This window comes from Brassica oleracea, chromosome C5, assembly GCF_000695525.1.
Source record: "Brassica oleracea var. oleracea cultivar TO1000 chromosome C5, BOL, whole genome shotgun sequence".
Taxonomy (NCBI): domain Eukaryota; kingdom Viridiplantae; phylum Streptophyta; class Magnoliopsida; order Brassicales; family Brassicaceae; genus Brassica; species Brassica oleracea.
In genome coordinates, this window is record NC_027752.1 from 32,145,606 (window position 1) to 32,159,614 (window position 14,009).

Genomic DNA, 14,009 nt, shown 5'->3' on the forward strand with positions numbered 1-14,009 from the left:
GTTTTGGAACATGCTTCATCGAGCGTAGAGGCGGAAAGGAAAACATTAATTTGGGCAATGCAAATGTATTGTTATTTAAAGGTGATTCCCAAGATTTAGTTCGTACTATGCAAGGATTTTCTGTCTGACTATATTTCTAATATGTATCTGCTTAATGATATAAATTAAACTATCGGCAAAACAAGCGTTGGATCTCTTCTTCCTCTATTGTTAGACGCAATGTTTTTAAACCCGACCTGAACACCGAACCGGACGACTTACCGGATTGTTGGGTCACTGGATCGACTGCGGGTGAACTGCGTGTTAATAAATGAATTAATTTTATTATATAATAATATATCAGCTATGTAAATAAAAATATGAAAACTAAAGTTTAATATTTTCTAAATGTTTTTTGAAACATAAAATAATAGTTTGGATATGTATATATTTATGTTTAAAAGAGTTTAGAAAATACTTAACTATAGTTTTTATATTTTTATTTTCATTTGACATACAAAATATCAAAATATAGTTTAGAATATTTATAATATTCTCTAACAAAGTAAGAGTTATGAAATCTAAAAAAAATCAAGACATAAAATTTATAAATATTTAAATGTCTAATGTGAATAATAAATTTAACTTCAAATACAAAATAAACTAAAGTAAAAAGTTATTGTAATAAATTATCAATAACAGAAATAAACTAACATCAAATCACATCAACTAATTTTGGTTCTCTCTACCATCGCTCACTTTAGTTTCTTCAGGTGGCATAGTGAAATATTCATCAAAATCTAAAAATCACAAATATAAAACTGAAAAGAGAAAATCTAACTTTTTTTTTTGTCAGCACCTAACTTATTAATTGAAAATTTAGAATATAAAACATAATATAAAAACATAATTAAAAACTAAAAAAAGAAGTAAAAGTTTTTTATTGGTTCAACCGGTGATTCAACCGGTATTGGGTTCTGATTTTTACTGGACTTTTGCAGGTTTCTACGGTTTTCTAAATATTGGATTTCTGGATTTTTTCTGGATCACCGGGTTTACTGGTTCAACCGCGGATCTTGGTCGGGTTCAAAACACTGATTAGACTCAGACGTATTTCTGCTGCACATGTTTTAGCTTTATAAGTCATCTAAATTGAGTGTACTATACATATTGTATTTTTTCCTCCTAGGTGGTACCATCAAGTTTGTATTCATATACAGTAGTCAACCTTCAAGTTAAATAATAACTTTTTCAAAAAAATGATTCCGATTAAATTGTTTCTTAGTGGTTTTATGCTCAACATGCAAGAACATAGCTTGCTTTCATTATTTTGTAGCCAATTGATAGCGGACGAGTGATTTCGTGTTGTTTAAGATTTGGTTTGTCATTCTAGACAAACAAACAAATTCTCTCAAAAATCAAACATCTATCACCGTTTCACACGTTTTATAAAGTTTTACTCGGATTTTTTCTCTCTTATAATTTGTCTAGATTTTGGTATAGGGCATGGGCAGAAGTAGAGAAAAGTTTTATAGGATGCATAATTAAATAGTAGCATTGTTAAAAACAGAATGGCTTACTTGAAATTAATCAATATTTTACATGGAATTTTGAAAAGGCACATAGAGCTTATGCCCCTCTCTTAATGCGGTTTCGCTACCGTTAGAAAGATTTTTGTTGGAGATAGATTTCACTTTCACTTTAAAACCGGTTTAAAGACACAGTTTAATGATCCAAAGACTCATTAAATAGATAATAAACCCAAGAAAATACTCCGAGTTCAAAAAGAGTTAATGTTGACTTGATCCCGTCAACCCAAAACATAAAAAAATTGTGGCATTAAAGTAGGCATTAATGATGCTGGATTATGCCGGAGATCACGTCGCTGTTATAATCTCCCTCCAAACATCTATAAAAGGAGGAGAAAGAAGAAATGGAGAGGGATCAAGACTTCATACATCAAAACTATATTTTTTGCACTTAAATTCACTTGTATTTGCATGCTCTCTATTCATTATCATTGTATCAAGTTTAAGTATCAATACGAACCACTTTTATAGCCTAATTATAATTTCTGAGTGGATCTCGTGGTCTATCAATTACGTTATAAAAAAAATCTCTCGCAGTTCATTCTTAGCTGTCATTTATTGGCATAACTAAGTTTGATTTCTATGTTAGGTCTAAAAGTATGTCATTTATTGGCGGTAAGTTTCCTACTAGTTCAATCCAGTTCAGTCCACAGAATTGATAGCCATCAAAACGGTATGATAGCCATCAAAACGGTATATATGTTTTAACCGTTGCTGTAAATAATTAACAAACAAACCTAGCATTTTGTTAGAACCTCATTCTGCGGATCTATTCGTTAAGGTTGCTCTTAGCTTGTGTGAGAAAGGAACTAACATAGTGATTCTAGAACTACCACGTACCTATATATTTAAGCATGGTTTCTACAATTACTACGTACATAAATATTTCAAGTCTTGTTTTCACAACTACCACGTACATAAACATATTACTTCCATAAATCAACCACAAAAATTGATAGAAGTGGGGACAGCCTTGATTTCATGGAAAATTTTAGCTGAAACTATTAAATATTAACCAACATTGTGGGTGGGTGAAATTTATGATATCAGAACGAACCAACATTATATCTGAGGAGTACCAACTTGGAACCTAACCATTGACATACTGTAGCTTTGTTCTTCGTCGCCAAGAGGCTAGCTAGTGAAAGATTCTTCTTGCTGGGAGTGTTTGTACGAGATATATAGAAAAGTATAGTTCTATTAATGAACATATAAACCAACGCGAATTGGGCTAGTTGTACTTGAGGGACCTTCGGGCCTGATACGGTTCCAGCTTCGATTCCCGTTAGCCACTGGAGAATCAATATTTCGGCATCGTCAGACATGGAAGCGACACGTGGGGCAATAACGTAGGCTACAAAACACGTGGTTAGTCTGGACCCACCTTATGGTGGAGGTCATGATATCCATGTATAATCCAAAAATATATATATTAATGACGTATAAGCAAAATATCCAAATGTTTGTGAACTTGTGTTATTGAGATTTTTTTCCATTTGCCTAACTGAGCCATTTTGGACGGAAATATCTTTAAACTATTTGTAGGTCATGTTTAAATAAATATTTAACATGTTCAAAGATTTTTCTTAATAAAATCTAGACTACTATTTTATGCATATTTTAAATTTCAAAAGAAAAAGAGTTTTTCAAATTGAAGTCTGATTTACTTGTATTAGCATATGCTAAAAACAGTGATGTCACTGATGTCTAGACCAAAATCCATATACATCTTTATAACGGTTGTATTCATTGTTAACATCATTAGGCTCTTGAAACAAAAAGTGTTGTGTGACATGGTCCCTCAGTTTCATAAATATGTGCTGTATGTTTTTAGAAGAAAAATATTATTTAAAAAAAAATATTTTTGTATTTCAATAATTTTTTATCAACTATTAATGATTTAGCCGAAAAAGTGATGAAGATATTAAAATATAAAGAGTTCTAATTTTCGGAAGAAGGCACACATGCAGAGTAAACCACATAATTTAGAGCAGTCTGATCTCTAAAGTGTGCTCTTAGATCAATGACAAAATAGTGAAGAAAAAGCTAAACTTTATATTTCTTGGTATGTATTAGATACGTGTGTGTTATATTTATAGATGGAGATTGATGTGGAGTTAACAGATATGTTAGTATTGGATACTTTTAGTAGGCATGGTTTTGACGTAAGATTGTCTAAAAACCTCTTGCAAATGGCTTGAGGACATATACCTTTTTTTTTTTTGAAACACTTTTTTTTTTTTTTTGAAACACGAGGACATATACCAAACTTTGCTATTCTTGTGTGCAGAGCCGGGCCTCACATATGCAAGGCTAGAAGAAAATAAAATACTTTTAACCCTGTAAACAATTTATTTTTAAAAAATAGCGCTACGATACTAAACTTGACTCAAACTCAGAACCCTACACACTTAACTAACTAAGTTTTACCATCTGAACTAACTGATCTTCAACAAAATTTGCTCCTATATTATTTTAACCATACGGCCCGCGAGCTAATGCTTGATCAGTTTCTATTAAGTACCGGCCCTGCTTGTGTGTATTGATAAACTGTGTTTTTACCAACTTATATTTTTTTTCTCAAGTTAAACTATGTGTTTTTGAATATCTTGCTTTTTATCAAGTTTTTTAAAGTTTAGATCTATTTAAAGGAAAAAAGCCATTTAAAAAGTAAACAAACATATGGAAGTACAAGATTGTGCAGAGGTATCAAAAGTCTGATATTGAATTAAAAAGATTTCACTGATGGATGAGATTAATCTAACGGTACGCATATAAGTTATGGCTATTTTCTTTAAAAACTATTCCGTCTGATGCGTAGAAAAATATGCACAAAACAATTTCAAAATAATAAGTTTGTAGTCTTTGGATATATATGTGTTAGACAGTTGTATGTTTTTTCCGGATAAAATGTAAAGTTTATATCAAATTTTCAATTGTGACAGATATTACATAGAGAATTGTACCTGAATGTGGAAAGTAAACTAAGAAACAAATCCTGATACAGTTATGAGCAAAATCAGGAAAAGATAGCGGAGCTAAGCTTAAAGCCAGCTAGACAACGAGATGTATTCGGACAAAAAAAACCCCGACACAGTCGAGGACGCGAGCCGAAAACCACAAACTACCGAAAAAAAGGTATTTTCAAAAAACAATAGCTTCTGCAGCTTCGACAACCTGCCCAAAACTGATCCGCACAAATAATCCAAACATGAGCAAACCCAAAACACCCGACAAAAGATATCTTCGATAGTATTGATGGTATGAGAGTGAACCACCGATCGACGATACATATCGTAGAGATGAGCCGAAGATACTATCTCCAGTCCAGCTCACTGTGACCATGTACATTCATTGAACAGAACTCACATATAGAAAGAGAGAACCGAACTTGTTGTTTTGTTGATGGATGGACACTGATTGGTGTCTTTTAACTCTATTTTTTTTATTTAGAAAAACTTGTAAATGAACTGAGATGGTGAACTTGTTATATTTCTTGAGTGCTCATATTCACTCTGGTTTGTAGTCTTTACCAAAAATAATTAGCATTTTTAAGAAAAATTCTAACGGCCAATAAAGTATCCACAGTCGTTATGTTACTTTTAGATATTTCGTATTTGTAGTGTGAAATAAATCTTGAACCCATAGGCTATCTTTTTTTTTTAAACACACTTATATTAATGAACTCAAACAAAGGTTGGTGCAGCCATTAAAGCTAGTTCAGTAGACAGAACCTGCTTTGCTAACAAATCTGTATCTATATTTTTCGATCTAGAGATCCAAACAAAGGAAATACATTCAAAGGATAAAGCTACATCTTGAATGTCCGCCAAGATCCCACAGAAACCAGCAAGGGACATTTTCTCGTTGATGGCTTTGACGAGTTCAGCGCAGTAAGATTCGCACTTGATTCGCGTCAGTCCGAGTTCCCTGCACTTCCAGATTGCTTCCCGAAGCGCAAGTGCTTCAGCTGCCAGGGGCGTGCGCACGTAATGGGCCAAGCACGAGAAGGATGAAGCTCTGTTCTGTGCTTTTACTATCCACCGTAGCTCTGCAATATTAGAACTTTCATTCCAGGCAGCATCTGATTTGATTACAACACAATTAGATGGTGTCCTAGTTGGCGGTGAAAGCCCATGTGTTGTCGCAGGAGCTTTTGCTTGGCAAGCTCCCCATTCTCTGGCAAGCGTAATTGCTTTGGAGAGCGTTTCTTGTGCTGAGAGGGGTCTATCGTTGAAGACCAAATTATTTCTTGCTGTCCATATGCTCCACAGAATCCAGGGTGCTAGTTGTCCTGCCGTAACTCCGGTTGGTGGTAAGTTCTTCCTTGAGATCAAGCTACACCATAAGTTTCTCAAACCTATAGAATCATTGTACTCAACGCTTGGAAAAACAGGGGCCGATGACCAAATCTGTTTTGCAAAAGCGCAATGAAAGAACAAGTGTTCTATAGTTTCAGGTTGGTTGCAGCGTTTACACTTCCCGTCGACGTTGATTTATCTGGCTCGTAATGCTTCTCTCGCCAGGATTGCTCCGTGAAGTACTTTCCATGCGAAGAGATTTGTTTTTGGGGATGACTTGAGGTTCCAGATTGCCTTTTTCCATTCAAAACTTAGATCTTCTTGCGAAATTTCCATCACGTCTCGCCGTTGAGATATAGTTGTTGCATATCCCGACTTAGTTGTGTAGTTCCTGGAAGCTGACCCTATCCAAGATAATTTGTCTGGAGCTCCCGATACACTGGGCCTGATAGACCTGATTTTGTGTTCCTCAAACGGGAGCACTAGTCGGATTAGCTCAACATTCCATTCCCCGCGCTCGGGTAGAAGAAGATCAGCAACAGTGAGGTTTTGGTAAGCTAATGGGGCCGAACCCATTGGTCGCTCCTGATTAGTAACGCTGAGCCACAACTTGTCCCAGATGTTAATGCTCTCGCCATTACCAACCTCCCAACTTGCATTTCTCATGATGATGTCTCTTCCTATTAGGATCCCTCTCCATCCATGGGATATGACACTTTTTTCTGAGACCATAAGGAAATCTTCATTGGGGCAGTATTTGCCAATTAGGATTAGCGCTAGCAACGTCTCTGGTTTGGTTATGATCCTCCAACTTAGTTTGGCTAAAAAGCCTCATTGAAGCTTTGAATGTCTCTGAAGTCGAGGACACCTTGCTCCTTCGGCCTGATAAGCTTTTTCCAAGCAATCCATGCCATTTTCTTGTTGTCCATGCGATCATCCCACCATAATCGGGCCAGTGCGGATTGAATTCTTTGGCAGAGGGACAACGGCAGCGGAAAGCAAGACATGGCGTGAGAGGGAACAACTGAGAGGACACTTTTGAGCATAGTCATTTTCCCCGCTGTTGATAAGAACCTATTTGACCATCCTCTAGCCTTTTGACGGATCCGATCCACTATGGAGTTTCAAAGGTCACACTTTGATCTCCCGAAATGCTCCGGTAGTCCTAAATATTTACCAGTCCCACCTTCCTTTTGGATCGATAGTGTATCATGGACCACACGTTTCAGAGATCTCGGTGTCCTATGAGAGAAGGTAATAGACGATTTATCAGTGTTGATTGATTGTCCAGAAGCAATCTCATATTGTTTGAGGATACAGTTTAGAGCTGCGCTGCTTTCCTTGTGGGCTCGTACGAAGAACATTGTGTCATCCGCAAAGAGGAGGTGGTTTAGTCGAGGAGACCCACGAGCTACCCGGATCCCTTTGAGAGATCCTTCCTCTTGTGCTTTGTTACATAGACCCGAGAGAACCTCGCTACAAAGTATGAAGATGTAGGGAGATAGTGGATCTCCTTGACGGATACCACAGCTCGGTGTGACTCTTCCTCTAGGTGAACCGTTAATGAGGAAGGAGTACGTAATGGTAGATACACATTGCATGATCCACGAGATCCATTTGGGATGGAAGCCCAATCTCTGGAAAACCAGTCGTATGAATTCCCATTCAAGACGGTCATAAGCTTTACTCATATCGGTTTTAACTGCCATGGAACATCTTTTTTGTGCGTCTGACGTCTTGAGGTAGTGGAGCACCTCATGAGTAATTAGGACATTGTCCGAGATCGCTCGTCCCTGGACGAAAGCGGATTGGTTCTCTGAAACTATATCCGCCAGCAGAGGTTGGAGTCTCTTCGTCAAAATCTTAGAGATGATCTTGTAATAAAAATTGCAAAGGGCTATGGGTCTATATTCCGAGACTCGCTGTGGACTGTGGATTTTTGGTATGAGCCGAATATGGGTCTCATTAATCTTGGGTGGCAAGCTATCCGAGCTAAAGAAATCTTGTATCTCTGCCACAATGTCGTTACCAATGGCGCCCCAGTTTGTGTGAAAGAAGCCTGCCGCGAATCCATCCGGCCCGGGCGCTTTGTCTGCGTGGATTGAGAAAACCGCTTCTTTGATTTTCGCTGCTGTCGGAATCATGATGAGTTTTCATCTCATCATTCACCATTGGTAATATAGCGTACATCACTGTCTCTTCTCTGTCGCCCTCAATTGCTTTGAAGAGATCCTTGAAGTAGTTAACGATCACCTTCCCTATCTGATCTTCCTGGTAGGCCATCATCCTATAGGCTATCTATCTATCTCTATAAAAAAAAGGTTTCAACACATCTGAGACCGTCACGTCACTAATTAGATTCATTACAAAGCGACACGTGTCTTATTTCCCTTTCTCACCAACTTCTGGTTTCATCTCCTCTCAGCTGCGTAACGCTTGAAGCTTGCATTTATTCAACGCAGAGAAAGATGCATTTAAGTTTTTACAACTCTTCCCCAATATCGCGCATTCAAGAAACCTCATTCCTAAAGCTTTATCTATAAATAAGATTATGTTCTATCATGAAATTCATCCCCTGTAGCAATTCAAGGTTCACATTCTCTTCTAAGCACGGACAGGACACCGAACCTTCTTGCCTATTTGAAAGCTCACAAACGATAGCTAGCAAGTACCGGATCTACTTCCTCAAGCTCTGAAAATAGGTTTCTATTTTGCTTTTCCAGAAGGTTGATGAGTATATCTTCTATGCCGTCTTAAACGTTGCTACATCACAATCGCCACAACAATTCTCCGATGTTTCCATACCCCATTCAAAAATTGAAATCCAAAAACAAAACGACGCCAAAGAGCCAAGACCTTAAATATCTGAAGGAGGTTAACACAGTCATAGAAGCTGTGCGGTGGTTCAAGCGGTGAAGAAGTTCGCCGGTGGCTCGAAAAGGCGAAATCGACGGTGGTGCCAGTGGATAACACGAAGAAGCTAAACCCGCTGGCGATGGATCATGTCAGAGCGGAGGTGAGGCTGGCGATACGCAAAGCTCGATCGGAGAAGAAGAAGATACAAGTGATTCTAGCGAAATAGATCAACGAAGGAGCGTACCAAAGTGGTTCAAGAAGACAAAAAGGGAATTTAAAAATTGACTCGATTCATCTCCTCATTCAGAGACTCTTCCGCCATCTTCTCCAGCAAAGCCATGCAACTGTGGATGTCATCTTCCTGATCGCCTCTCTCGGTAGCTCTCGATCTCCGCAGATTCTAATTAATCAAATTGGGATGTTTCATCTTTGGGCTACAGCTTTGGTCTTTCGAAAGTCAAGATGCCTATCACATCCTTTATCTTGGCCTTCGTTGGGCTCAGCTTCTTACTATGGTTCCACTTCATTAATCTCATGTGTCTGACCAAATATGCAGCTGAAATGTTCAGTCCTCTGATTCAGACTGTTCTGTTCAGAACAACCTTCGCGTTTACATGTTTCAGTACGAGGATAGAAGTGGCACCTCAGGTTCTACGTCCCATTTGTTTGCAGTTTGACATACGTTTGATTTGATTGTGTTTTTAATAAATACTTTATTTCGATTCTTTCTTTCCGATGAAAATATATTTCTTTTTGGTTAACGATTAATCTTTTGTGATTTTGTAGTGCGAATAGTACTTTTATGAAAATCAGAAGACAAATTATCTATCATGCAATTTACTTAATTGCAAAGATTTTAAGGTTCATTTTTTTGAAATTCTGTATTAAACTATTTAGCATAAATAATGTTCAATACAAAACATATAATTTCACTTTGAAATTAAAAAGAAATATCAATTCAAATAATTAACTAATCTACTCGCCGCGCTCACCCCCAGTAGAAGATATTTTAACATACAACAAAAAATGCTAAATGTTTTGGTGTATGTTTTTCTTTTCTTTAAACAAAAGAAAATTGGTGGGTTTTCTTTTTGTTTTGTTGAAGAATACTAGTATCAACCTGGTTATGTGTTCTTTGCAATAAAATGGGACATTTGCCATGATAACTAAGATAACCTATTTAGGGGTCCAATTGGTAAGAACTTTCGCTTTAGGCTTTGGCTTTAGAAATATGGCTGTAGAGAATTTGTCTTTAAAAGTTGTGGCTGTTATTTTAAAAAATTTAAAAGCTTGATTGGCATCAAAAGTTTTATAAGTTGTGACTGTTATAAATATATATTTCATATTCATTTCAGAAATGTATTACTTATTTTTTTCTATCTACTTTTTATTTATCAGTAAAAAATTAGCAACAAACATATTTTATTTATTTATTCTAACAGAAACTTTTTTATTTTTATTATTTTAAATAAGATTAAAATTTATTAAAAAAATTATTAAAATTTAACGGATCCTAGCCCATATGCTATTTGCAATCTCAACTCGAACACCTTCTATGTATTGTCTTGAACTGGGATCTTGTCCCATCGTATTTGGAAGTTCTTCCTCATTTGTCGTTTTTTCATTTTCATTTTCTTCTGACTGAAAATCAGGATCCACAATGTAACACCCCCGAACTGTTTTAGACATCGGTCAGTCAGCCGGGCAACAATCAAACAAGAACATGCCCGAACGACCTTCCTCTGCCAAGTCCGGAAGTGTTACGACGGGTTGAGAATAGACTTTCCAAGTCACAAAACATAATTCTGTAACCCAGAATATCCATTCAAAACTCGTTTCCTCTAATCTTCGGCCTAAGGCTTTGCAACTCGTACCGAATCATAGAGTTGTGTTAAGTTAGATTAACCTAATATCAGATTCAACACGCACGAATATAAAACATACTTTATTTCATATATATAAAACATCAAGCCCAAAATATTATACATATGGTCCATGGACGCAGGCGAAGGTAAAACATACATTCATATATCTTGAAAACAAGTCTTTAGCAAAAGATGTCCAATCTACACCAGCTCCTACAGTTCCGCGAGCACTATTGTCCTTTCTATTGGTCACCTGCAAAAGGATGTGAGGAGTGAGTGAACTAGTTTCACTCAATGAGCTAGGGTTCCCTATCTAACATATACAAGTACCGTCATCCTAAACCCAACCCCAAACACAAGCAAGACGGATAGTTCAACAATCAATATTCAAGATAAAGCATGTCCGATTTAGGCAATAAACCATTAAACCATAGTAAATCAAAACACTCTTTATGAGGGTCACAACAATCAACCATATATATATACTCCTAGGGTCCAACAGAATCATTCTTCCTCCACATAAGGGACACCGGCAATCCCTTCACTATTACACCACACAGGCGTAGGCGCTCGGGAATCGCCCGGTCACGGTCCTCAATCGGAATCGCCGTGGCCCGGTCCTCTATCGGACTCGCCGGGGGCTGTCACATCCACGTGTGACACTCGGCCTCGGTGATCAAGTCAAGTTAAACCGAGCCCACAACTTTCCGGACCACGACCTGTTTAGTGGTACCATTTGAGGAAGCAATGACCTGCAAACTACTAGTAGAACCACCATGAGGTTCTCACACAACAGTACCAACATGAGGTACATACCATAACAACATATAATAATCACACAATCACAATAACCCGGGTGCTTAGACTAGTCTTGCTATCCACTTAGCTCAGACATCGTCTCAAGCCTCAGATCCACAAACTGACACCTAGACCGGTCCACCTATCCTAACAAACAATTAACTGTGACTCACAGTGATTAAGTGATATGGCTCGACTCTTTGATTCCGGATGTTGACCAAACCCTTTTTCTCCCCTCCAAATCTTCGTCTTGGTACCGTGATGTTAAATCCCAAAATCTAACGACGATGTCTTGAATGGACTGGTCTGGACTGATCAGAACTCGGAAAGAACCTTCTTTCACTTCTGGACAGTCTTTCGGAACTTTCCGGCAGTTTGTCGGTCTTCGGAAATGTCTATACTTCTAAAGCACCTCACTTCTTTTTTTTTCTCTCTCTCTAGCCACGTTTTGCTTTGGTTTCTATGGAATGAGATGAGTAAAAATGGGGAAGGGGGGCTGGGGATATATAGAAGTTGCCAGCCAATAAGAATGAGCCACCCGATCGCATGTGTGTCGTCATGCATGCTTCCGGTCGAATGCGTGGCGACACATGGGCATCCACATGCCCTGTTTCATGCCTCCTTTACATGTCAGGAGACACCACCACGTCCATATAGCTCTCAGCATGTCTGGGGTTCATGCGTCGCGACACACGGGCCTCTGCATGTCGGTTTGCATGCGCAGATGGCATGTACTGCGACACCTGGTGCTTCTGTGTGTCGAGCTGCATGGAACTGCTTCGTGCACGTCTACACCTCCTTCTTGTGTTGACACTCAACAGGTTAAATGGTTGACATCACGTCCTGATCCCTTAGATCAAGCCACCTCGAGCTTCTCGGTCGATTTGCGCCATTTTGGCCCTTCTGGTGAATTTTCGTCCCGCGATCAATCCTGAATATTTTTCTGTTCTCAATTTGATGAGCTGAATATTTTTAATAGACTCCAGACTAACCTTAACCTTGAGGATAAAAATTTCCCGAGCCTTCGGCTTCCCCGAGAAATTTCATAAAACCGAAATTAGGGTTTTTTTTGTATTTTAAAGACGGGATATTACATCTTCCTCCCCTTATTAGAATTTGTCCCCAAATTCTCTAAGGATCCGGTGATCCCCCTTTTTCCATTACTACATCTTCGTGGAAGAACTCTGGATGCAACGCTTTGAATCTTGATTCATCCTCCCAGGTCACAACTACACGGTTCCGCTTACTCTAGAAAACTTGGACTTGAGGAATTTCTTGATTCTTCAATCTTCGTATCCGACATTCACCTATTCGTATTGGTCCATCTGGATAAGTGAGGTTTGTTTGCAGGTTTTTGATTTTCTCTGTCTCAATAGCGTTGGGATCATGAACATGTTTCCGCAGCATTGGTACGTGAAATACCGGATGTATTTGCATCTCTTCAGGTAGGTTGAGGCGGTAAGCAACCTCTCCGATTCGTTGTATAATGTGGTAAGGCCCAATGAATCTTACCGCTAGTTTCCCGACCTTCCCGAATCGGTCCTTTCCTTTTTGAGCTAACACTTTTAGATAAACCCAATCACCAATACTGAACACCATTTCTCTCCTTGATTGATCAGCGTACTTCTTTTGCATATACTGCGCTTTCTTCATATTGGTTTGAATGATCTCCAACTTTTTCATCATCTCTTATACAATTTCGGGTCCACATTCTCTTCTTTCTCCAACTTCGGTCCAGCAAAAAGGTGTTTTGCATGGCCTCCCATAAAGCGCCTCATATGGTGTCATACTTATGCTAGAATGATTGTTGTTGTTGTAGGAGAATTCAATTAATGGTAAATGCTTTTCCCAGCTTCCCGCCCAATCCAATATACACATTCGCATCATATCTTCTATGGTGCGAATGGTTTTTTCGGTTTGGCCGTCCGTCTCGGGATGATACGCGGTGCTTATGAGTAACTTAGCTCTCACTGCTTCTTGTAACGCCTTCCAAAAATTTGAGGTGAATCTAGGATCTCGATCAGAGACTATATCTGTTGGCACACCATGTAACCTCACAATTTGGTCCACATACATCTCTACCAATACTTCTACCTTATCAGTTTCGTTCATGGGTAACAAGTGCACCACCTTCGTCAGTCTGTCGACAATCACCCATATTGCATTATTTGAACATCCTCGAGCCGGGGGTAACCTAGTGATGAAATTCATGGATATGGAATCCCATTTCCACTGATGTACTGGTAAGCTTTGTAACAACTCTCCTGGAATCTGATGCTCGACTTTGACTTGTTGACAAGTTTGACATTGAGCCACCAATCGCGCCACTGATTTCTTCATTCATGGCCAATGATAATACTTTTGGATATCTCGGTACATTTTCGTACTCCCGGGATTGATACTGAGTAACGAGTGATGCGCCGACTACAAAATCTCATCCCGTAGCCCTTCTCCCTGTGGTACTGATATCCTCCCATTAAGTAATAGTGTACCATCTGCCGCCACATGATAGCCACTTGCGTTTGGAGATTCTTGATTTTTAACTTCTGTGATGATTCCTTTTAACTTCTCATCACGTTGTTGCTTCTGTCTGATCCGTGCGAGTAAACCTGCCTGGTTTA